Source organism: Panthera uncia, chromosome C2, assembly GCF_023721935.1.
Source record: "Panthera uncia isolate 11264 chromosome C2, Puncia_PCG_1.0, whole genome shotgun sequence".
Lineage (NCBI taxonomy): Eukaryota > Metazoa > Chordata > Mammalia > Carnivora > Felidae > Panthera > Panthera uncia.
The window spans coordinates 144,845,992-144,854,161 of NC_064810.1; the positions used below are offsets into that span (position 1 = coordinate 144,845,992).

The following is an 8,170-nucleotide window of genomic DNA, read 5'->3' on the forward strand; positions in this document are numbered from 1 at the left end:
CTGTAGTTTTCTTATGATGTCTTTGTCTAGTTTTGGTAAAACTTGCATCACAGAATGAGTTGGGAAGCGTTCCCTCCTAGTGTTTCCTTTTTTGGAAAAGTTTGTGAAGATTTGGCAATCATTCTTCAAATGTTTGGTGGAATTTACCAGTGAAGCCATTTGGGTGTGGGGCCTATTTTCTGGGTAGTTTTTTTTTTTTTTTTTTTTTAATTACTAATTCATTCTCTTTAGTTGTTACAGGTCTCTTCATGAACATTCTTTCCAAATGGTTACACAATACTGTATCATATAGAGTGTCAGTTCTTAAATTTCTTTTGGGAGGACTGAACACGAAGAAGACAGAAAGGGGCTAAATTCACTCACTCAAGCAGGTGTTCTTTTCGAACACTTATTGAGCGTGTCTGGTTGTGCTCTGTGCTGGGTCCTGAGACTACTGAGACAAAGAAGACAGCCACAGGAACGACCCTCAGGAATAGGAGTGGACAAGCAGATTTCAGATCTAAATTTGGGTTGCTCCCTACCAGGTTTGAGAGGAGACCCAGCTGTGCCCATCGGTGTCTGGGCCTTTCTGAGCTACTCACAGCAATGCCTTGGACTTCTCCAGCACTTTCCCGGTTACCAAGTGCTTTTACTTATAAAATCTCATTACAGGGGTGCCTGGGTGGCTCAGTCAGTTTAGCGTCCAACTTTGGCTCAGGTCATGATCTCATGGTTTGTGAATTTGAGCCCCACATCAGGCTTACTGCTGTCAGCACAGAGCCGGCTTCAGATCTTCTGTCCCCCTCTCTCTCTGCCCCTCCCCAGATCATTCTCTCTCTCTCTCTCTCTGTCTCAAAATAAATAAATTAAAAAAAAATCTCATTACAGTAGATTCTTAAGGACAACTCAGTAAAGTTCATTATCTTTGCATAAGGTGAGAAAGGCAAGGTTCAGAGAAAGCCAGTATGAATTCAGCTAGATAGTGTCTCTCTTGTATCAGCTCCAAGAAAGGTCCTAGGAAATAAAGATGAAATGATGAGTTCCTTGCTTTCAAGGAGCCCTCAGTCTGAGGGGCAGAGTCAGAAGTATGCTTAAGTGTTACCAGTCTCTGATGGACATCTCTGCAAGGTGGAATGGGGGCAGAGTGGGGGAGGCTCAGAAAACGCCTCCCCATGAATGTAACCCATGAGGTGTAGCTGGGAGCAACGTAGCCATTGGCCAGGAAGTCACAAAAGTCCTTCAGAACAAGGGTGACCATATGTCCTACTTTCCCTAGAATTACCCCAGTTTACTTGGGTTATCTCAGCTTGAATGTCAACAGCACCCCCTTTGACTCTCAGAACACCCCTACTATTTGATATTTACATAGTTTCCTTAAAAGGTTACTATAATTACAAAGTGGGGAAATGATCACTTCACATGGAGAAATCTGACAGGTACTTTAACCCAGTGACTAAACACTAACGGGGCAAATACACATCAGATGCCTCCAGACAGATGTACTGAACAAGACACCACAGCAGTGCTTCTGTGACATTCTTGCCAAAAATACACAAACCGAACCTAATCACTAAGACACTGGACAAACCCAAATGAAGGGACAGTCTACAAAACAAATGGCCCATCCATACTCTTGAAAAATGTCAAGGTCATAAAAGACAATAAAGACTAAGAGATTATCTTAGGTTAAAGGAAACTAAAGAAAAAGGACAGCTAAATGCAACGCATAGTATGGGATCAGATCCTGGGTGGAAAAAGGACATTAATGGGTCATGTCGTGAAATCGGGATAAAGTCTGGGGATTAGATGATCGTACTATCATCAATGTGGAATGTCCTTCGGTTTGGAATGGATGATAAATAATGTGGTCTTGCTCTCAGGACCCACTGGGAACCCAGCCTTCTCCACTCCCAGCCCACAGACCCTCTACCATCAACTCCCAGGTCCCCTCGCTGGGGCAGTGCCAGCCTGCTCACCGCTATACCTCTGAGGTGCCTCTGACCCTTTGACACCTTCATTGTCTAATGCTTGCAGACTCAGCCAAGGAAACCACCCCTCTGCTTTGCTCAACAGTCAAAAGTCAGATTCTCAAACCAAAGAGAAAAAAACAAAACAAAACAGGAGACAAGTTGGCCATTCTGTGGTCACTTCAGCTTCTCTGTCATTGGGCCATGACGGGTCATCTGATCCACTGGCTAAATGATTAGTGGAGAATGTGCATGGGCCTCTCACCTGCTTTACAGGTATCTTAAAATAAGGTAACCCTCTCAGGGCCAGAATAAAATATATGGACATTTTGGGCAGGCTAATAATTTGGCAACCCCTCAAACTCTTCTTTCTTTAATGTTTATTTATTTTTGAGAGTGGGGGAGGGGCGGAGAGAGAGGGAGACAGAGAATCCTAAGCAGGATCCACATTGTCAGCACAGAGACTGATTTGAGGCTTGAACTCACGAACCGCAAGATCACGACCTGAGCCAAAACCAAGAGTCAGACGCTTAACTGATTGAGCCACCCAGGTGTCCTTCAAACTGACAGTCTTTAAATATTTGCTGAGTGGGAACAGGAGGAACTGACTTTCTCTCCATATACAGGCACAAACAGCCCAAATCACTGACTTCATCTCTGCTGGTCACCGAAGTCAGTGCACTCAAAACACAGGGCAAAGGAGATTCCCTGTGTCTGATGTCCCTCTATTGTCCAGTTCTCTGTTGGGATTTTCAGAACCAGACAAGTATATTTAACCTCAATTACAAAACTAAGTTACTCATATTATTCGGCTTATCACTATCATCTTCTCTCTGAGCCATGCTTCACTGCTGTATTTATTTTATTTTATTGGATTCTCCCCATGAGCACACATTGCAACGTGTCGTATTTCTTTGGATATGACCCTGCCTTAGAGAGGCACAGAGAATTGTGTGATGTATGTATGCATTTGAAATGCACGTGAATGGTAATCTGAATTTAGCTGCATCAGAATTACCTGGGGAAAAACACAGATCTCTGGGCTCCACCCCAGACACCGATTCTGAAGGTCTGCATGGGGCTAGAGAGCCTACATTCGTAACAGATTCCCTGGGGAGGTTGAGACAGCTGGTTGGCTCTTTCTACTTTCAAAGTTTAATCATTCAACCTTTTATTTTCAAAATCTGTCCATATTATTGTATGTATCTTCAGTTCATTCATTCTAGCTGATCCAAGAATTCCATGGTCTGCCTCTCTTTAACAGCCTACTCTCCTAGCGATGGACACGATCACCCTCTCTCACACATAGGATGCTGCAATGAATGTTCTCCACACGTCCTCATGGATATAGGAGTGAGTTTCTCTGAGGCATATACCCAGGAGTGGGGAATGCTGGACTATCGGTACATATTCACACATCTGATTTCTCAAAGTACTTCCAGACAGCTTGCTTTCCAAGATGATCAAACCAGACCCACTTTCATATGTGAAGAGTCCATAAACTTCTTGGAAGGTATAAAGTGTTTTTAGTTTAGATAACAAAAGGGGGCTCCTGGGTGGCTCAGTTGGTTAAGCGTCCAACTTCAGCTCAGGTCATGATCTTTGGTTGGAGCCCCGCGTCAGGCTCTGTGCCGACAGCTTGGAGCCTGGAGCCTGCTTGGGTTTCTGTGTCTCCCTCTCTCTCTGCCCCTCCCCTGCTTGCTCGCTCTCTCTCTCTCTCTCTCTCAAAATAAATAAAAACATTTAAAAATTTTAGATAATAAAAGAAATCTGTCAGTCCCTGTAAACAGCAAGATGAGAAGCAATATTTGGTCTAGGAATTTCACCTGATCAACACTGCATGCTCCAAAAATACCGGGCAGGGACAGGTCCTTGCCGGCAAGGAGTCCACACGCACGAGTGCACACATACGCACACACCCACATGCGTGCACCCAGCCCTGAAACAGGCTGTGCCAACACAAGCAGAAACCATGTTTACTTCCCCGTCTTCACTGAATGTGAGCTCCCCACAGAAATCAGAGAATGAGGGATCATCCAGGCCCCTTGGTCTGCCTCTGATCGTTGCTCTGTGAAGCACATGGAATTAGAAGTTGCTCCAGGGTTGGGAAGAGACTTCTGAACTCTTTGAGGCTCGACCAGAAACCTTGGTAGCAGTGGCTGGACAACCCATTGTCTAGATTAGCTGATCTCACTCAGTAGGATTGGCTTTCCTGTTGATACTCGATGTTCTCAACAATAGGCATAAAAATAGAACCTTCATGACTAGTCCGTGGCTTTAAAATTACCAACGAAGTTGTTTAGCAGATGCCATTGTTGACCTGAGATGTTCTTTTAAGGGTTATTCTATTTGATACCTACAAATGAAGTTAAATTGGGCATTACATTCAAATGACCCAATTTTCCTTTCTAAAGGGGTAAGGCAAGGGTTAGTGGAGGTATGGTAATTTGGACAATCCTGCAAACAACAGGTGTTTGTACTGATGTACAGATACATTTCTTTGTAATTTGATTCTGCCATTGATTATGTCTGAGATGCTACAACCAGTCTACATTGAACTGCTAGGACTCTCTGGGGAAAAAAAAAAATAAACAATCAAGTGATTTGGAAAATAGCAAAGGGAATTTTTTAAAATGTCAGAGAAAAGTACATATTCATTCATCTAAGTATATATGAGGATCTTTGAACTGGTGTGGTATTTCGTAGGGTACTGCTTATTGCTTTGTCCACATTTTGTTTTGTTTTGCTTTGTCCACATTTGCAAAATCAACGATTAATTTAAACACAAAAATCTTAAAAGTCACACTTACCGACTTTGCCGAGGACCCAGAACTGGGAGAAAGGGCAAATGAAAAAAACGACATGATCCATATTTAAATGCTGAGCTGAAACCCACAAGATAAAATGGAAACTGCTATTGGATATAAGTATAAAACAAACCCATATAGGTACAGGATGCCAGTTGCCTGGCATTGTCCCCATCCATGTGAAAAAGGGCTGTTACAGAAACCAAGTAAGATGATACAGTTTTAGGCTGTACAGGTGGGAAAAAGGAGTCATCGTCTTGGGAAAAATATCGGCCCCCCGGTACTCTGACTGTCCCTATCTTCTTTGAGACACTTTAAGCTTGGTGAGGTAGGGATTGGGTCCTCCTTGCCCTTCATTAGCTCCCAGGGCCCAGCTGGCAATTAGGTGCCCAGTGCAGAGTTGGTGAAGGAATGAAGACATACTGAACTGAACACAGGTGCTCCTCTGTCAGCGGGAATATTTAAAATTAAGATCCGTCCGGAGGGAAACCAGGATGGTGAATCCTGGATAGGATTAACTGGTGACAAAAAGTGCGTGGATGGATTGTGTGGGGTGAACTTGGTGGGGATCTTAAAATATCCAGAGAGTAGCCGGGGGGAAACAGTAGAATTGTGCACCTCGGTTCAGGGCCCGGAAGTGCATCCCTGGATAAGAGAGAGGCAAGTTCAGGTTTAATGGACTGACCTTCCCAGGATGATAACTGTCTGGCGACAGAAGACGGACAGCCTTGCTGGGCAATATGTTCTCTCCCACCAAAGAGTTCCAGCAGCACTTGACAGGATCCCTCTGTTGAGGGAAGAATTTTATTTCCCCCCAAATAGTGCTTATTAGGTTTCCTAAAATACAGGAAGATATGAAGAAGAACACAAAGATGGCCCATAAGTCACCTCCTTTGGAAACTACCACCGGTGAAAAATAAAATTATTGAAAGGTATTTAAAATGTTATTTTAAATTCCACTTGTTAAAGCTTAAATTAGTAGTGGAGATGGTGGTAATTTTCAGCCAGAGCCAGACTGTGGAAGTTCTCGAATATCCGGTCCCCAAATTATCTAGATTTTATTCAGATGGTCTCAAGTGGCTTCTGGTTTTTTAGCACCGGAGTTGGCATTCAAAAGCTGAAGTGTTCAACCAAAGAAGTTGTTTTGAGAAACATATGTGGGTAGCTTGCAGCCGTCAAGGATTATATAGCTTGAAACTTCATCCCTTTCTCAGGGCAGAAACTTCCAGAAAGAAATGAATCCCATTTATTGCTAAGCCTGCTGGGTTTGTTTCTTTAGACATAAATCTCTTACAACTTCCACCCAAAGCTGTAGTTATATTCTCAGAATTGGGTCTATAAAGTAATACAAGTCTTCTCTGAGGGTTGCAAACAGGGAGCCCATTTATCAGGGCCCTGGCCGCATGCCTGGTCCCCCACTGAAGGACGGGAAGGGCAGCCTTTATAGCAAGTCCTCCAAGAGAGCATATCTTAAAGTCGGGACTTCTTGCCTGTGGCGGTTGTCAGCTCATGATAGCACTCCTCCCCTCCTGTGGCTCTGTGCCTCGCCCCTGTCTTATCCCTAATCCCACACTCGCCCCTTAGGCCACAGTGATTGGTAGAGCGGTAGGTCCCTGACTCAAAATAAGCCAAACCACATTATTCAATCTCTTACCGCTGTAATTGGTGCAAAGGTCCACCTCAAATGGGGCCAAAGGCAAGAGGGGCTAAAGCTTGGAGCCTGAAGATCATGAATGGCCATGTTGTCCATACCTGGCAGAAACCTACCCAAGGGAATGAAGACAATACATGTTGTGGCAGATTGTGTTTACAAAAAAAATGGCCACAGAAGTATTTCTCATCCCACTCACTTTTCTAGAGCCTGGCTACTCCCTATCAAGAGATGGAGTTGATGACTATCCCCATCCTCTGAAACGAGGGGGCCTCTGTGACTGCCACCACTGTTAGAAAAGGCAGAGTGATACGATCTGACTTTGAGGCCAGCTCGCAGAGGCAATACAGCTTCCTCTGGTTCTCTCCCTGAGGCTTGTCCTTGACATCTGGCTCTCACGCTATGAGGAGCTACGCGGATAGGCCCACACAGAGAGACACCCGGAGAAAGACTTTCCAGGGGACAGCACCAACTTGTCAGCCTGACTGAACTCTCTTAGAAGCAGACCTCCCAACCCTTAGTTGAGGTCTCCCGCTGATACCACACGAAGCAGAGATGAGACTTCCCTTCTCGGCCGAGCCCTGTCCCAAATTGCAGATTCACAGTCATCATAAATGACTGTCATTGTTTTCAGCTGCTAAATTGTGGAGTAGGTTGCTACATAGCAAAACATAACTGGTGTGCCCGGAAAGCTGGAGAGTCACACGGTGGTTTTGGAGCACTTAGTTCCATTGTCCGTGAGGCCGACCAGGACCTTCTTGAAGTGATGAGAACCTTGCAAAATCACTTTTTGTCTAAGATCACTGGGCTTCTGTCACTGGCCACCAAAGCAATCCTGATTAACACTGGTGATCACAATTAAGGAAGAGTTCTGCTCAAATAAGAAGGCTGTCTGACACCTGCAGATCCTAGCCCTACCAGCCCCTCCCAGGACGCGAAATTATAGATAACTGAATTTTAAGATGAATAAAATCGCCCCGCAACTCCCACCCCTGCCTTAAAAAATCTGTAATGACGAGGTTAACAAATTTAATGTTGTCACATTAGGCTATTTTTTTATTTTAAAAATTTTTAATGTTTGTTTATTTTTGAGAGAGAAAGAGAGAACGCAAACAGGGGAGGGGCAGGGGCAGAGAGGGACAGGGGAACCAAAGTGGGCTCGGCACTGAGCACAGAGAGCCTGATATGAGGCTCGAACTCATGAACCGTGAGACCATGACCTGAGCCAAAGTCAGGCGCTCAACCAACTGAGCCACCCAGGCACCCCTAGACCATTAAAAAAAAAAAATCAACTGTGTGGCACCTGGGTGGCTCAGTCAGTTAAGTGTCTGACTCTGAATCTCGGCTCGGGTCATGATCTCACGGTTTGTGAGTTCAAGCCCAGTGTTGGGTTCTGTGCTGACAGCACAGAACCTGTTTGGGATTCTCTCTCTCTCTCTCTCTCTCTCTCTGCCCTTTCCTGTTTGTGCTCTCTCTCTCTCTCAAAATAAATAAACATTTTAAAAAATCAACTGCTATCTACTTTTACTATTACTATCTTATGTAAAAAAAGATATTTAAACATTAAAAGTGTACAAAGGACGTAATCTCAGAGTAAAGAAGAATCCTTTAAACTGAATACATTTGGTATCATGCAAAATTTACCATATTGACATTTTTTTCCCCTTTCCATCATGGCGTACTGAAAAGTTTATCATAGCCAGGTATCAGTTCCTGATGCTTGGAGATTGCTGGGTCCCACAGGGAGGGGGAAGTGAAGCTTAGTA

At 44.2% G+C, this 8,170-nt stretch overlaps 1 non-coding gene across 1 annotated transcript; it reads right to left on the reverse strand.

The window, feature by feature from the left end:
• Positions 1 to 7,581: 7,581 nt before the first annotated feature.
• TRNAQ-UUG (transfer RNA glutamine (anticodon UUG)) lies at positions 7,582 to 7,666 on the reverse strand. The gene has a single exon. It is a non-coding gene; the product is annotated as a tRNA-Gln (tRNA).
• Positions 7,667 to 8,170: the final 504 nt, after the last annotated feature.